Genomic DNA, 12,672 nt, shown 5'->3' on the forward strand with positions numbered 1-12,672 from the left:
CCCAAACACCACCCATGCTATTTGAGTTATATACTATATTTTATTGCTCAAGAAAAAATTTTGGCAAGATTTCTAGCAAGCCTATCTGGTCCCAATGACTTCAGATAAAGGGATGAGAGTTTCTTAGCTGGTGACTCAATGGTCGCACAGAGAGCTATGTCACTGGGACATTGAGCTCCAAGTACACAGGACCTTAGCTGCATCCTTCAGACATGGGAAATCCCCTGTGAGCCCTAGGGTAGAAAGCTGGATCTCCTAAGAGCTAGTTCCCCCGTGGGTACTGTTGGTTAGTGTTACTGAGAAACAGATAGAACCCGGAGAAATCAATGCCTGGGAAGACCTGTGGAGACCTGGGAAGGTTCTGGAAGAAAAGCCTGTGTGGAAGTCCTGCATCTCTTGGCAAACGATGCCTGCACGGGGGGTGTGTTCTCAGATTAAGTCATCTGAAGACATACTGGCAGGGCATCACCATGCTTCTCTCATTAAACATGTTTTGGACTCCGTGGAACAAATAAATCAATATTTTCTGGCTGCTTTCCCAACAGGGTCCTTTCCTGAAGCACAGTGCAAGATAAGGAATTTATGAAGGACGGCATCCGTGCGCCGCCTTTCCCAGCAGGAGAAAGCAGGACCTGGGTTGTCATTCTGGGAAAATCTACCCTCCTTTTATGCCTGGCAAATAATGTTTTATGGCCCTGGGTTTATGGCGGGTGTTTTAATGATCTGCTGTAGAAAGCGGGTTTTCTCTCCAGTCCCTAGAATTTGTCAAGAGGGCCTTGAGGCCATAAAAGAGGGCTGGGCCCCAGGGACAAACAGGCTCCATCTTCTGAAATAAACTAATAAAGGGCCCCAAGATGTTCACCTCTTTGCTTCAGAGTCAAGAGCAGGAGGGCTGTGTGAGGGGACAAAGAGGCCGGAAGGAGCCAGGAGGCTTCCTCAACACCACATGGCCACAGTCAAAGTAATCCCTCACATAATGCTGCCACTGGCCACTGGCCTGTGAGGGACAAAGGCTCCCTTGAGGTTAGAGGCCATTTGGGTCTCTGGGCAGACTCAAGGACATGTCTTAAGAATCCAGCCCAGCCAGGCTTGGTGGCCATGGAGGCACACATATCTCATTCCAGCACTCAGATACAGAGGAAGAGGCAGGAGAATCTCTGTGTTCTTACCAACCTGGTCTACAGAGTTCCAGGACAGCTAGAGCTCTACACACCACACACACACACACACACACTATTTCACAAAACAAACAAACAAAAAGAACATGTTCTCTATGCCCCTGGCCTGCCCTCTCCAGAAGCCTTTTCTTATACTTGTGGTACTTTCCCCTGGCCTTGAATGGATAGTTTGTTCTTGTCTGCATTGCTGCTGTTTGTTTGTTACTGTGGCTTGTTGGTTTCTAGGGGATAGCAGGGACAGAAAGAAAAAAGTATGACTTTTCTGTTCTGGTTTTTGTTGACCAACAGTGCCGCATGTCCCTGTGAGTCTCGGTGTCCTCACATGTAAAGAGGAACAGTGAGGAACAGGACTGAGGTGGGTCCGACACTGCGACTGTACAGAAGGCCAGGTCTACCTCTGCCCTACTCTGCCAATGGTGACTGCTGGTGCATGGCAGATGCTGTGAGTCCACACCACCATGGTGGCTGGGTGACATCCTGAGGAAGGTGGACTGGGATGTGGCAGGCATTTCGGCATCTTGTGGCAAGCGACGTGGTGGGGGGCGTCTCCTAAGGTCAGTGCAGAGGTGCTGGGATACTGGTGGGCACTGAATGATACTTCCATCGGGAACACTTACCCAGCTCTCACTGCCAGATGCCAGTCCTGCTTGAGCTCATACTTATCGCCTTACTTTGTCCTCTCTGAGGGAAGTAGATCATAGTAGCTAAGAAGGAAGAAAGGGGAAAGCCAAAGGAAGTCACAGATCCCCAAAGCTCACGTTTTTTAGGGGCAGGATTTGGAACTTCTGATTCACGCTTCACTGCAGGCGACACCGGATCGGCCACCCCAGAACCACCACACACCCCCATGCCAGCTGAGTTTTATGGCAGTGTCAGAGCTTTGTTCTATCAGGAATTAGCTGACTTGAAAGCCAGGACTCCCTTTCCCTTTACACACCCAGATCCAGCGATCCCCTCCCCCCATCCCACCCCTGAGTTCTTACCTCTCTTCCAGGCTTTCTGGAAACAGCAAGTGACCCTGGCGGTGCGGGGAAGGGGCAGGGTTGGGATGCTTGCTCTCATCCTGCAGCTCAGGCACTGTCTCTGTCTTGTTTAAAGCTCCTCAGGGCCTTCCCAGACCTTATGGATCAGCTCTAAACAAGTTTACTAGGTTACAAGTCTCCTCTGGGTGTACCCTTTGTGTCTGCTCTTCCACGTGCATGAGATACTGTGGCTTCCTATTTGGATTTCCTCACTCTCTTGGGGTCACCTCCTCCAGGACCTATTGATCTGAAGCAGTCTCTGTAGTCTCTGTCTTCACCACTTCCCACTCCTGCCCCTGCTCTGGGGATGGGTTTCTCCCTCCCTTCGGATCACAAAGAACCTTATTTAATTTACATGCATATTTGCCTGTTTTCTATTTGCCTGCACTAGAATGTAAATGAGAATGTAAATGCAGGAGGGCAGGGGTCTCTGTCTTGCTCAAGGCTGTGATTCCCCATGACTGTCCTCGTCAATACGCTCTGAAATATGAATGAAGGGGTTGTTCTTCCCATGCTGTTGGCCTGAGTGACAAGGACATAACAGCTACAGGTCATCTACCTTTTAAGGACAAAGATAGCCCTCTGAGCTCCAGAAACCCTAAATGTTTTCCCGCTTTTCCCTCAGCCTCTTTCTCTGAAGTGCAGAGTCCACTAAGAGAAATAAGTTTCCTCTACAGATATGTGCTATCCCACTTGCTCGTCTCATCACCTTGACCTCAGAGTCTGTCCTCTGAGTTGGCATTTGCTTCCAAAAGGCAAACACCGTGGCTGTGTCTGGGAGGCTGCTGAAAGCAACCTGCTTCTTATTCGCTGGGGGCCACCAAGAAGTCACCAGCTGAGTTGAGGAAAGCACAGACTGACCATTTCCAGGCAGAGGGTGGTCCTTTTCTCCACTGAATTTCTTAGAGAGAGAGAACGAAAGGCTGGGTTTTTATTTTGTTCTATTTTGTCGTTAGCCTGTTGTGAGTTTTGTATGTCTAAATCTGTGCCATGAGGCTTTGGAAGTCGGGGCGAGCTTTTTTCAGAAATTCTGTCCCCCAAAACTCAATGCATAGCCACTTCTGGGTAGGTATTGGCAGGTTGCTCTACCATTTAGTTAAGCTCCCTCTTTAGAAGGGAAATCGAGATACATGGAGTTTATCTCACATTTTTTTCTGACTTGAACATGTCATGACACCAGCTGGCAGAAGAAGCATCAGAACTCTTTGGGAAACAGCTGCGGCTGTGCCGGTCTGGTTCTAACTAGATTTTCATACAGGTCAAATCCGTCCCTTCCCCAGAGGAAGCAATGGCCCACCTTACCTGTCAAGGCGACTTGGAGACAAGCTGAAGTGAATGTTAAACCGGGCTCTGAAACAGACTCAGCCTGGGAGACACATTTCCCAGTGCTGATGAACAGGAGCGCCTCTCTTCACCAGTCCCGTCCCTGAGACGTAATCTCTAAATATTAGACTTAAATTTTATTTATTTCTAACTGACAAATAGAAATTGTACACAGCTGCAGTGCATACATGTTGTGGTGTGTGTATGTTATGGCTAAGTCAAGCTACGTTGTAGGTACAGAGAGATCATTCTCTCCTGTGCAGGAAACATTGTTTTCCTTTGGGTCTTTTGGGGATCTAACCCAGGGCTCTACTCATGCTAGCTAGGTGTTCTCCACCACGCTACAACCTCAGCCTAAGCCTCTAAAATAATCCGTTTTAAAGCATAAAATACATTATTAACTATAACTGACACGTTATACAGTGTATCTCTTGAATTTTTTCCCTAGTATAATAGAAATTTTGTATCTTTTGATTGACCTTTCCCCAAGCTACTCTTTCTCCTCAAGCCTGTATGTTGGCCAACTTTTCATTGTTAGGACAAACTGTCTGAAAACTGAGGAGGAAGGTGCACTTTGGTTCACACTTTCAGGTGTCGCCATACATACTCGGGTAGGTCTTTTGCTTTAGGCCTGAGGTGAGGTGGAAGAAAGTTCTCACAGGGAGGGAGGGCAAGATAAAGCAGCTCACATCACAGCTGCTGTGGAGAGGGTGGGATCTTAGGTTTCCAGGGCTGTGAGGAGACACCATGACCATGGCAACTATTATAAAGGAAAACCTTTAATTGGGGTGGCTTACAGTTTCAGAGGTTTAGTCCATTATCATCATGGCAGGGCATATCAGCACACAGGCAGACCTCGTGCTGGAGCTGAGAGTGTTACATCTTGATCCTCAGACAACAGAAAGTGATTGAAACTAGGCATGGCTTCAGCATAGGAGACCTGGAATCCCACTCCCACAGTGACACATTTCCTTCAACAAAGCCACACCTACTCCAACAAAGTCACACCTCCTAATAGTGCCACTCCCTTTGGGGGCCATTTTCTTTCAACCACCACAGGTGGCTAGGACAAGATATACTACTAACAGACAGGCCATCAATGGCCTACTTCCTCCGATAGGGCCTCACCTCTTATAGTTTCTACTACTTCCTATGGTCCATTTCACTGTGCCCATGACAGATTAATACGTTGGTGTGGTCAGAGCTCTGATAGCTCCAGTCACCTCCGAACACTGCTGCACTGGAGATCACGTCTTCAACTCATGAACCTTTGGAACCAAATTATAAGAGCTTATGACCATTATTCTCCACAGTACTTCTAGAAATCTGATTTTTTTTTTACAAAAACAATATGCATGTAAGTAAGATCATGTACTAATTGTGGCTGACTGACTTCAGTTCACAGAGTGCCCTCTAGGTTTATCCTGTGCTAAATGGCAATGTTTATAAGGACAGAAAGGTATTCCATATGTACGTATGCACCCTGCGTTTGTTCGCTTTCTTCCTCTCTCTCTCTCTCTCTCTCTCTCTCTCTCTCTCCCTTTCTTTATTTCTTTCTTATTTATTTTACGGTACTAGGAAATAGGCCCAGAGCCTCACACATACTAAACAAGAGCTATATCTTTAGGGAACATCCCCAGCCCTTCTATTGATGACTACTTAGATTGATTCTGTATCTTGGCTATTTTTTTCTGCACTGAACATAAAAGCTCAGATATTTTTTCCAGTTACTAATGTCAATGTGTGTGTGTGTGTGGTGTGTGTGTGTGTACATGCACGTGTGTAGTGTTTACTAAGTCCCATGTGTGTCAGTTTGAATGGGAATGACCCCTATAGACTCATAAATGTAAGCACTTGAATCTCAGTTGATGGAACTGTTTGGGAAGGTTTAGGATGTGTGGCCTTGTTGGAAGAGGTGTTTCATGGTGGTGTGGGGTGTGGTTGAGGTTTCAAAAGCCCACACCATTCTCAGTTAGCGCTCTCTGCCTACTGCGTACAGATCAGAATAGAAGCTTATTGCTACTGCTCCAGTACCATGCCTATCTGCTTGCTGTCATGCTCCCTGTCATGGGTCATGGTTTCCACTCTCTGAACTGTAAGTCCGATAAGCCTGGTCTTCTGTAACATACTTCAGTCACAGTGTCTCTTCACAGCAATAGAAAAGTAACTGAGACAACATGATAGCTTTTTCTATTAGTTTTTTTTTTTTTTCAGAAATATCCTTGTTTGTACTGTCTATACTGGTCATACCAATTTTCATTCAAGTTTTTGGAAAAGATCATTTTTTTTAAAGTGTGTTTATGTGCACCTGCATGATGCTGTGCTGTAGAGGGACCTGGAGAGACCAGAGGGAATCGGATCCCCGGGAACTACAGTTCTAGGCAGCTGGGAGCTGCCTGATGTGGGTACAGGGAACTGAACCCAGCTTCTCATCAAGCACAGCAGATGTTCTTACCACTGAGCCACCTGACTGGCACACATCTAAAATGTGTTTATCGTTGTAGTACGTGTGTGTGTGTATGTGAAAATGGGTCCAATCATGCAGAAGCCAAAAATGGCAGCTGTCTTCCTCAATCTCCACATTATCTTTTGAGAAAGGGTCTCTCATTAAACCTCAGCTAGTCTGACTGGTGGACCAGTGAGCCCTGGGATCCATTAGGATTCCAGGTGCATAGTGCCTGGGCTTTTAATGGGTTTTGGAGATTGAACTTGGATCCTCATGTTTGAATGAGTATCTTTCTAGTCCCGACCTTTAATTTTTGGAACCAAGTCCATTGTAGAAAAAAATGTAAAAAGAGGGCCACACACTAGCAACATTTGGGTCAAATATTTGGTCTTCTTGACCCCCAACATTATGCAAAATATCCAAGAAGTAGACTGTATTTTAAAACTTGTCCCATTTTAAAATTATGATTTATTACATCAAGTTCATATTTAATCGAATTTTAGGTGGAGTTATTTTAATAGCATTTTTAGTTTATATGAATATTTCCAGCCTACTTTGGAGGAATGTCACATAATTCTAAGTAGCAGAATGAATTCTGAGTCATTTTAATTTTGTATACTTGGTCATTGTCGTGTCCAAAAATGAGACTCTGTTATGACTTCCCAAATATATATCAATAAACAATTTAATTTTGAGTTAAAGCTGCTTTTTTTTTCACTTAGTTTAATCCCCAATGTAGTGATCTCTATGTATCCACTAAGGTCAAGAGACGATTCATTGACTTTGAAAGACATCACTAACATTCCCCCTGCAAAAGATCCCTGTGTGGCTGCATGTATTAATGTAAGTGGTTTTGAATTAAGCAAAGATCTCTACTTCACCCAGAAGAAAAGCAGTTGCTCCCTAGTAAGACCACAGAATTCAAGAAAGTGAAATGAAAAATGGCAAAGGATTAGATTTACCTATTCCGGCGGGTACATATATCTACCGAGTATATACAGGAACATGATGGCTCCGCTCATGTGTCATTGTTGGACAACCCTCTTCTACTCAGCTCAGGGGCACGATCCTACCCCCATGGCCCCCACTCCTTACTCATGCAGATATGTCATAACAGAGATTAGCTGGTACATAAGGGCCATCCCTCCCTTGTCTTGCCTACTCTGTTCAGGGAGGTTTGAAAATATCTCTTGACTATTTGAAAACAGGATTCAATGCATAGGAAGCCAGCCTCTATTTCAAAATTCGGCAACAGAACATAAAAGCAAATCATAAATTTAGTGAGTCAGTTTGTTGGGGCTGTATTACGGATACAAAAAAATAAATCACCGAACAGCTTAAAACCCACGGGAAGAAATGGCTGTAGATGCCATTGGTGTGCCATTCTCTCTCCATTCATGTATTTAGTGCTAGCTAACTCAGCACATACTCCAGATATGCAGCCTCTCGCTCATCAGGCTCTAATGGCATACCACTCCTCTCCTTGTTGAGTTAGGACTGGGTTGCCCAGATCTTCATGGCTTGGCCACTTTAGTCCAGCAATAATGACTGAGTAGCGACTAGATGCCAGGGGTGGAAAGAACTTAGTAGGAGGCCTCTGATGCATGGGTGGGACAAAAGCTCGCAGAAGTGGGCATGCACACTCTGGATACTACCGTGCATTGGTAAGTCTGCCGGGCTGAGATCCCAGCTAAGAGGGGTGTGCTGGAAAGGGGACAAAGAGATTCACAGTTTAAGTTCAATATTGGGGTCCTCCTTTGCTGACTGGCAAACCCTAGAAAATTTCCAAACGGTGTCCATCCAGACAGTGGGGCTGACGCCCTTGGAGGATTCTTTACAGTGATCGTTTATTACTCATCAAAGAGAAGGTTTTGATAAAGTGGTAATTTGGGCATAGCAGAAGCAGTCTAGAATTAGAGAATAACTTATGGCTACGGTCTCTCTCTTTGTCCCTGTGTGTGTATCTGTCTGTCTGCCTGTCTGTCTGGTTGATTAAAATTTAGATCCCTGTAATAAAACTAAACTCACCACATGGCCGTGGTGACACGCACCTTTAATCACAGCACTTGGGTGGATATATGTGAGTTCAAAGCCAGCCTGGTCTACAAGAGCTAGTTCCAGGATAGGTTCCAAAGTTACAGAGAAACCCTGTCTCAAAATAAATAAATAAATAAATAAACCACCAAAAACTTTAACTCCCCTCCTGCTTTTCTCCAGAAACACCCATTTTCATCTGCTAGGACCACTCATTTTGCATACAGACTGTCTTTGATCCCCAACCACTGAAATTAGTAAGAGCCTTGGTCATTCTGACATCACAGGGGAGTAGAGCAAGCTGAAAAAAAGTAAAGAAAGCTGCTCACCTAAGGAGCTGCAAGAGCTTTAACTTGCCCCACTTCCTCAGAGCTGAAACAGAGGGGAGAAACAGAAAGAGAGGAACAGAAAAGGAGGAAGAACAGAGTCTGGTACCAAGACAATCCCCCCAGGACAGTACAGGAAAGAAAGTCCATCTGCTGCTTTCTCTATGACTACAGATGGCAATCATTGATGTTTAAGTCAGAACCCGAGTCATATATGTCTCTCATACACATGACAAAGGATGCATGGTGCTGGAACTAGACTGTCTTTTTCTTTCAAGCCAGTTGTGTGGTTGTAACACTGTTCACTATTCCTCAATTTATTTCTGCTTGCCATATTCTCCTGAGGTGTGTCACTTCACAGTATAGAATTCTCCTCTGTATCTATACCTTTGAAGAATGTCACCCAAGAGAGGATCTTGATTTCCAGGTGCCTCATCCTTTATCTACTACACACGTAAATACTGTTGATGCAGAGAGGATGAACCAGGGTTTTCCTCTTCGGGGCCAGAAGTAAAATGAGTATCCAGGCACGCACAGTAATGGTGATCGGAATAAAACTTTTTTTTTTTTTGATTTTTTCGAGACAGGGTTTCTCTGTGGTTTGGGAGCCTGTCCTGGAACTAGCTCTTGTAGACCAGGCTGGTCTCAAACTCACAGAGATCCGCCTGCCTCTGCCTCCCGAGTGCTGGGATTAAAGGCGTGCGCCACCACTGCCCGGCAGGAATAAAACTTTTTAATGCCACACGGTGAGGTATGTGGCTAGCAGTGGGTCTTAGGGTTTGCTCTTGCTGTCAGAAGACATCATGATCACAGCAATTCTTACAAAGAAAGCGTTTAATTGTGGGGGCTCGCTTACAGTTCAGAGGTTCAGTCCAGCATGGCGGGGAGCATGGCAGCATGCAGGCAGGCATGGTGCTAGAGAAATAGCCAAGTGACCTACATCTTGAAGACAACAGGAGTTGACTGACACACTGGGCAGTATCCTGAGTGGCGATAAAGGTATCAGCTCCTTGGGCTTCTGTAGGGATGAAGCAAGAAAGCCCACTGGCAGGTTCAGTGTAACATTTGACGTAAGTGTAGAACTGTACCTGGAGAGTCGAGAGATTGGGGAAAATCAGTCACGACAGAAAGATATACTGTGGGAATTCGCACAAATCCCCAACACAAAATTGTTTCCTTCTGATTTGTCATTTTCCTAAATCTGGAGGGCTCACAGAATGAGGCAGCTGTTAGTGGGTGGCTGTCCGAGAGCCAGGTTCTTGATGAGGGGAGCGTGAGGTGAGGAAGGACCAGCCTGTGCTCATCACATAAGGGAGAGACGCAGTGTCTACCACGCATTCAGGACTATGATACTATTTCCTCACATGTTAGCAGTGCTCCCGCTAGGTATCAAAGAGGCACACAGAGATCAAGTGATTGTTTGGGGTCACCCAGTCAGGAAGTGACAGAGACAGGTCTCAGTCCAAGTCTGCGTGACCTCCCAAGACAGCCTACTACGCATTGCTAAGACAGAAAAGCTCCGAGGAATTGTGTGTTGTTGAAACAGAGGAGCAAGTGTGGCTTACCACAGCAATTCCTCCTTGTTGCACCAACAAACACAGCAGAGGTTTTTGGGTGATGAAAACCTGGCTTTCAGAAGGGGCTGTTCCTTAGCTCTGAGGAGCAGAGACATCCCTCTATAGCAACAACACACTGAACTCAGTCCTTCCCCGCCTTGAACATTACCACCCAGCATCGCCAAACACAGTGACATTTTCTTTCTTGAGAGTTTCCCAGGACTTTACAAACATGACCCTATTAATCCACTCAATACCCGGATGAGCTAGGTAGTTGGAAGTTATTATTATTCTCACTTTCAAAGTAGAACATCTGAAGCCGAGAGAGATTAAGCAATTAGTCTGAGGTCAAACGGCGAAGCAGGGACAGACCTGGGAATGAAACAATTATCTTCTGAAATTCCAATCGAATGCACAAACTGACTGGCTTTTCATCAAGACTTCTATGGTTGCAGCCGGCTGGCTTTCCATGGATTGCCTTGATACCAACATCCAAACTGACATCAGGTTTCCCTAAAGCATTGGCTGAAAATAAAACAAAGAAACAGGCAAATATTCACCCACATAATGCCTTACCCCAAGGAGGGTATCAGTTTTATCTCCATCCACAGAGCTTCATTTCACCTGCAAGCTGTGTTGGAAGACTAGAGCCAGAAGGAAGAAGGCTCACGTGTGTGTTCTTCCCTCCAGGCCACATCCACCCTTTTCTTTGGATCTCTCTCTCTCTCTCTCTCTCTCTCTCTCTCTCTCTCTCTCTCCCCTCTCTCCAGTCCATGGCAAACATTTTAAAATATTTTTTATTCTTTTTGGAGAATTTCATAACATATATTTTGATCATATTCTTTCCCCCAACTCCTTTCAGATCGTCTCCTTCTTACCCACCTAACCTCATATTCTTTCTCTTTTAAAAACAAAAATTAAAATCATAAAAGCACACATGCACACACACACATACACAAACACATCAAACCAACAAGAACAAACATCATGGAATCTAGTTTGTATTGGTTGCTTACCCCTGAGCATAATGCCTGCCCCAGAAGGTGCTTAACATATCCAGTGACACTCTGCTGGAAAACAAAACAAAGCAAAACAAAACAAAACATAACTGATTTTCCCTCTCCCAGTGGCTACCAATTGCAAAGGGCTTCTTGCTTAGGGGTGGATTTCTATGTCTACTTTCCCTGCTTAGTGACGGGATTTTGTCGGGGTTGAACTTGTGTAGGTCTTCTGTGTGCTGCCACACACAGTCTCTGTGGACACATGTGTTATCAATCCTGTTCTGTTCAGAAGATGCAGTTTCCTTGGAGCCAACCACCAACTCTGACTCCTACATTCTTTCTGCCCTCTCTGCCACGTAGATCCCTGAGCCTCATGGGCAGGGGTTTGATAAAGACATTTAAAGTATCTCACTCTCTGCACACTGTCCTGTTGTGGGTTTCTGTATTAAGTACTGGGTCCTACAGAAAGAAGCCGTCATGATGAGGGCTGGTCAAGGCAGTAATCTGAAGTTCCGGTTGAAGTATGAGGCTCAAGGTCCAAGCAGTCCCAAGACAGGGTATTTCTAGACAGCCCATACTGACTTCAACTGGTGGTCATTGTGCTTCAGTCTCTTAGTGCTGGGATTACAGGAATGTGCCGTGTTCTTTCTTTTGGGTACACTTCCATGTGTGCAAGCATGTGCATGTTCATAAGTGTGTGAGTGGTGTATATGTAGTTGTGTGTGAAGGCCAGAGGTCAACTTAGGGTGTTATTTAATCTTCAGGACCACCTCGGTTGGTGTGGGAGGTCCATCTGTCTGTGTGTTACTTTTCTTGGTTAATGAATAAAGAAACTGCCTTGGCCCATTGATAGGGCAGAACTTAGGTAGGTGGGGAGACAGAACTGAATGCTGGGAGAAAGAAGGGCGGAGTCAGAGATGCCATGGATCCTTCACCTGAGACAGATGCCTGTTAGAATCTTTTCCGGTAAGCCACTGCCACGTGGCAATATACAAATTACTAGAAATGGGTTAAATTAGTATAATTTATTTATTTATTTATTTATATTTATTATTGGTAAATAAGAAGCTAGAGCTAATGGGCCAAGCAGTGTTTTACCTAATATTGTTTCTGTGTGGCTATTTCAGTTCTGGGCAGTCAGGACAAACAAGCTGTCCCAGGCCTTTCTGCTACACTTGGTTGTTACTTGTTTGGTAGTTGTTGTTGGTTTGGTTTGAGAAAAATCTTCCACAGGGACCTGAGGCTAGCTGATTAGTCCAGGCCAGGTAGCAGTGATGCTCAGAGATCTTACCTTTGCTTCTTCAGTTACAAGCCCACCACCACACGTGGCTTTGATGTTGGGAACTGAACTCAATTCTTCACGCTTGTGTGGCAAGCATTTTTATTGCCAGAGCTATCTCTCTAGCCGCAGGTATTCTTTAAAGATAATCTGCAGGACACAAAGGGTTAAGGAGCGTTCTGCAATTTCTCTGATGTTGAGATAGAAAAGATGAATATAAACTCTTCTTAAATTACATAAAATGTAGACGCCAACATTCTAGTTCTGAGCGCCACTGCAGCCTTTAAAGTATCTTTAGTCTCTGGGCTGTACAGTTCTGACAGTAGGTGACATCCTATGACCCAAGGGAGGACGGGAGCCAGGAGGAAGCAGGGCTTCAGGCCAGCATTTCTAAGGGCTTAAGCATAAGAAACTGGTCTATGGCCAAAAGTAATTCTGTGGGCCCTCCAAATACCTGGAAAGACTTTTCCCCCTTTTCTGACTACTTCAATCTTTACAACTCACCTT

Source organism: Chionomys nivalis, chromosome 5, assembly GCF_950005125.1.
Source record: "Chionomys nivalis chromosome 5, mChiNiv1.1, whole genome shotgun sequence".
Lineage (NCBI taxonomy): Eukaryota > Metazoa > Chordata > Mammalia > Rodentia > Cricetidae > Chionomys > Chionomys nivalis.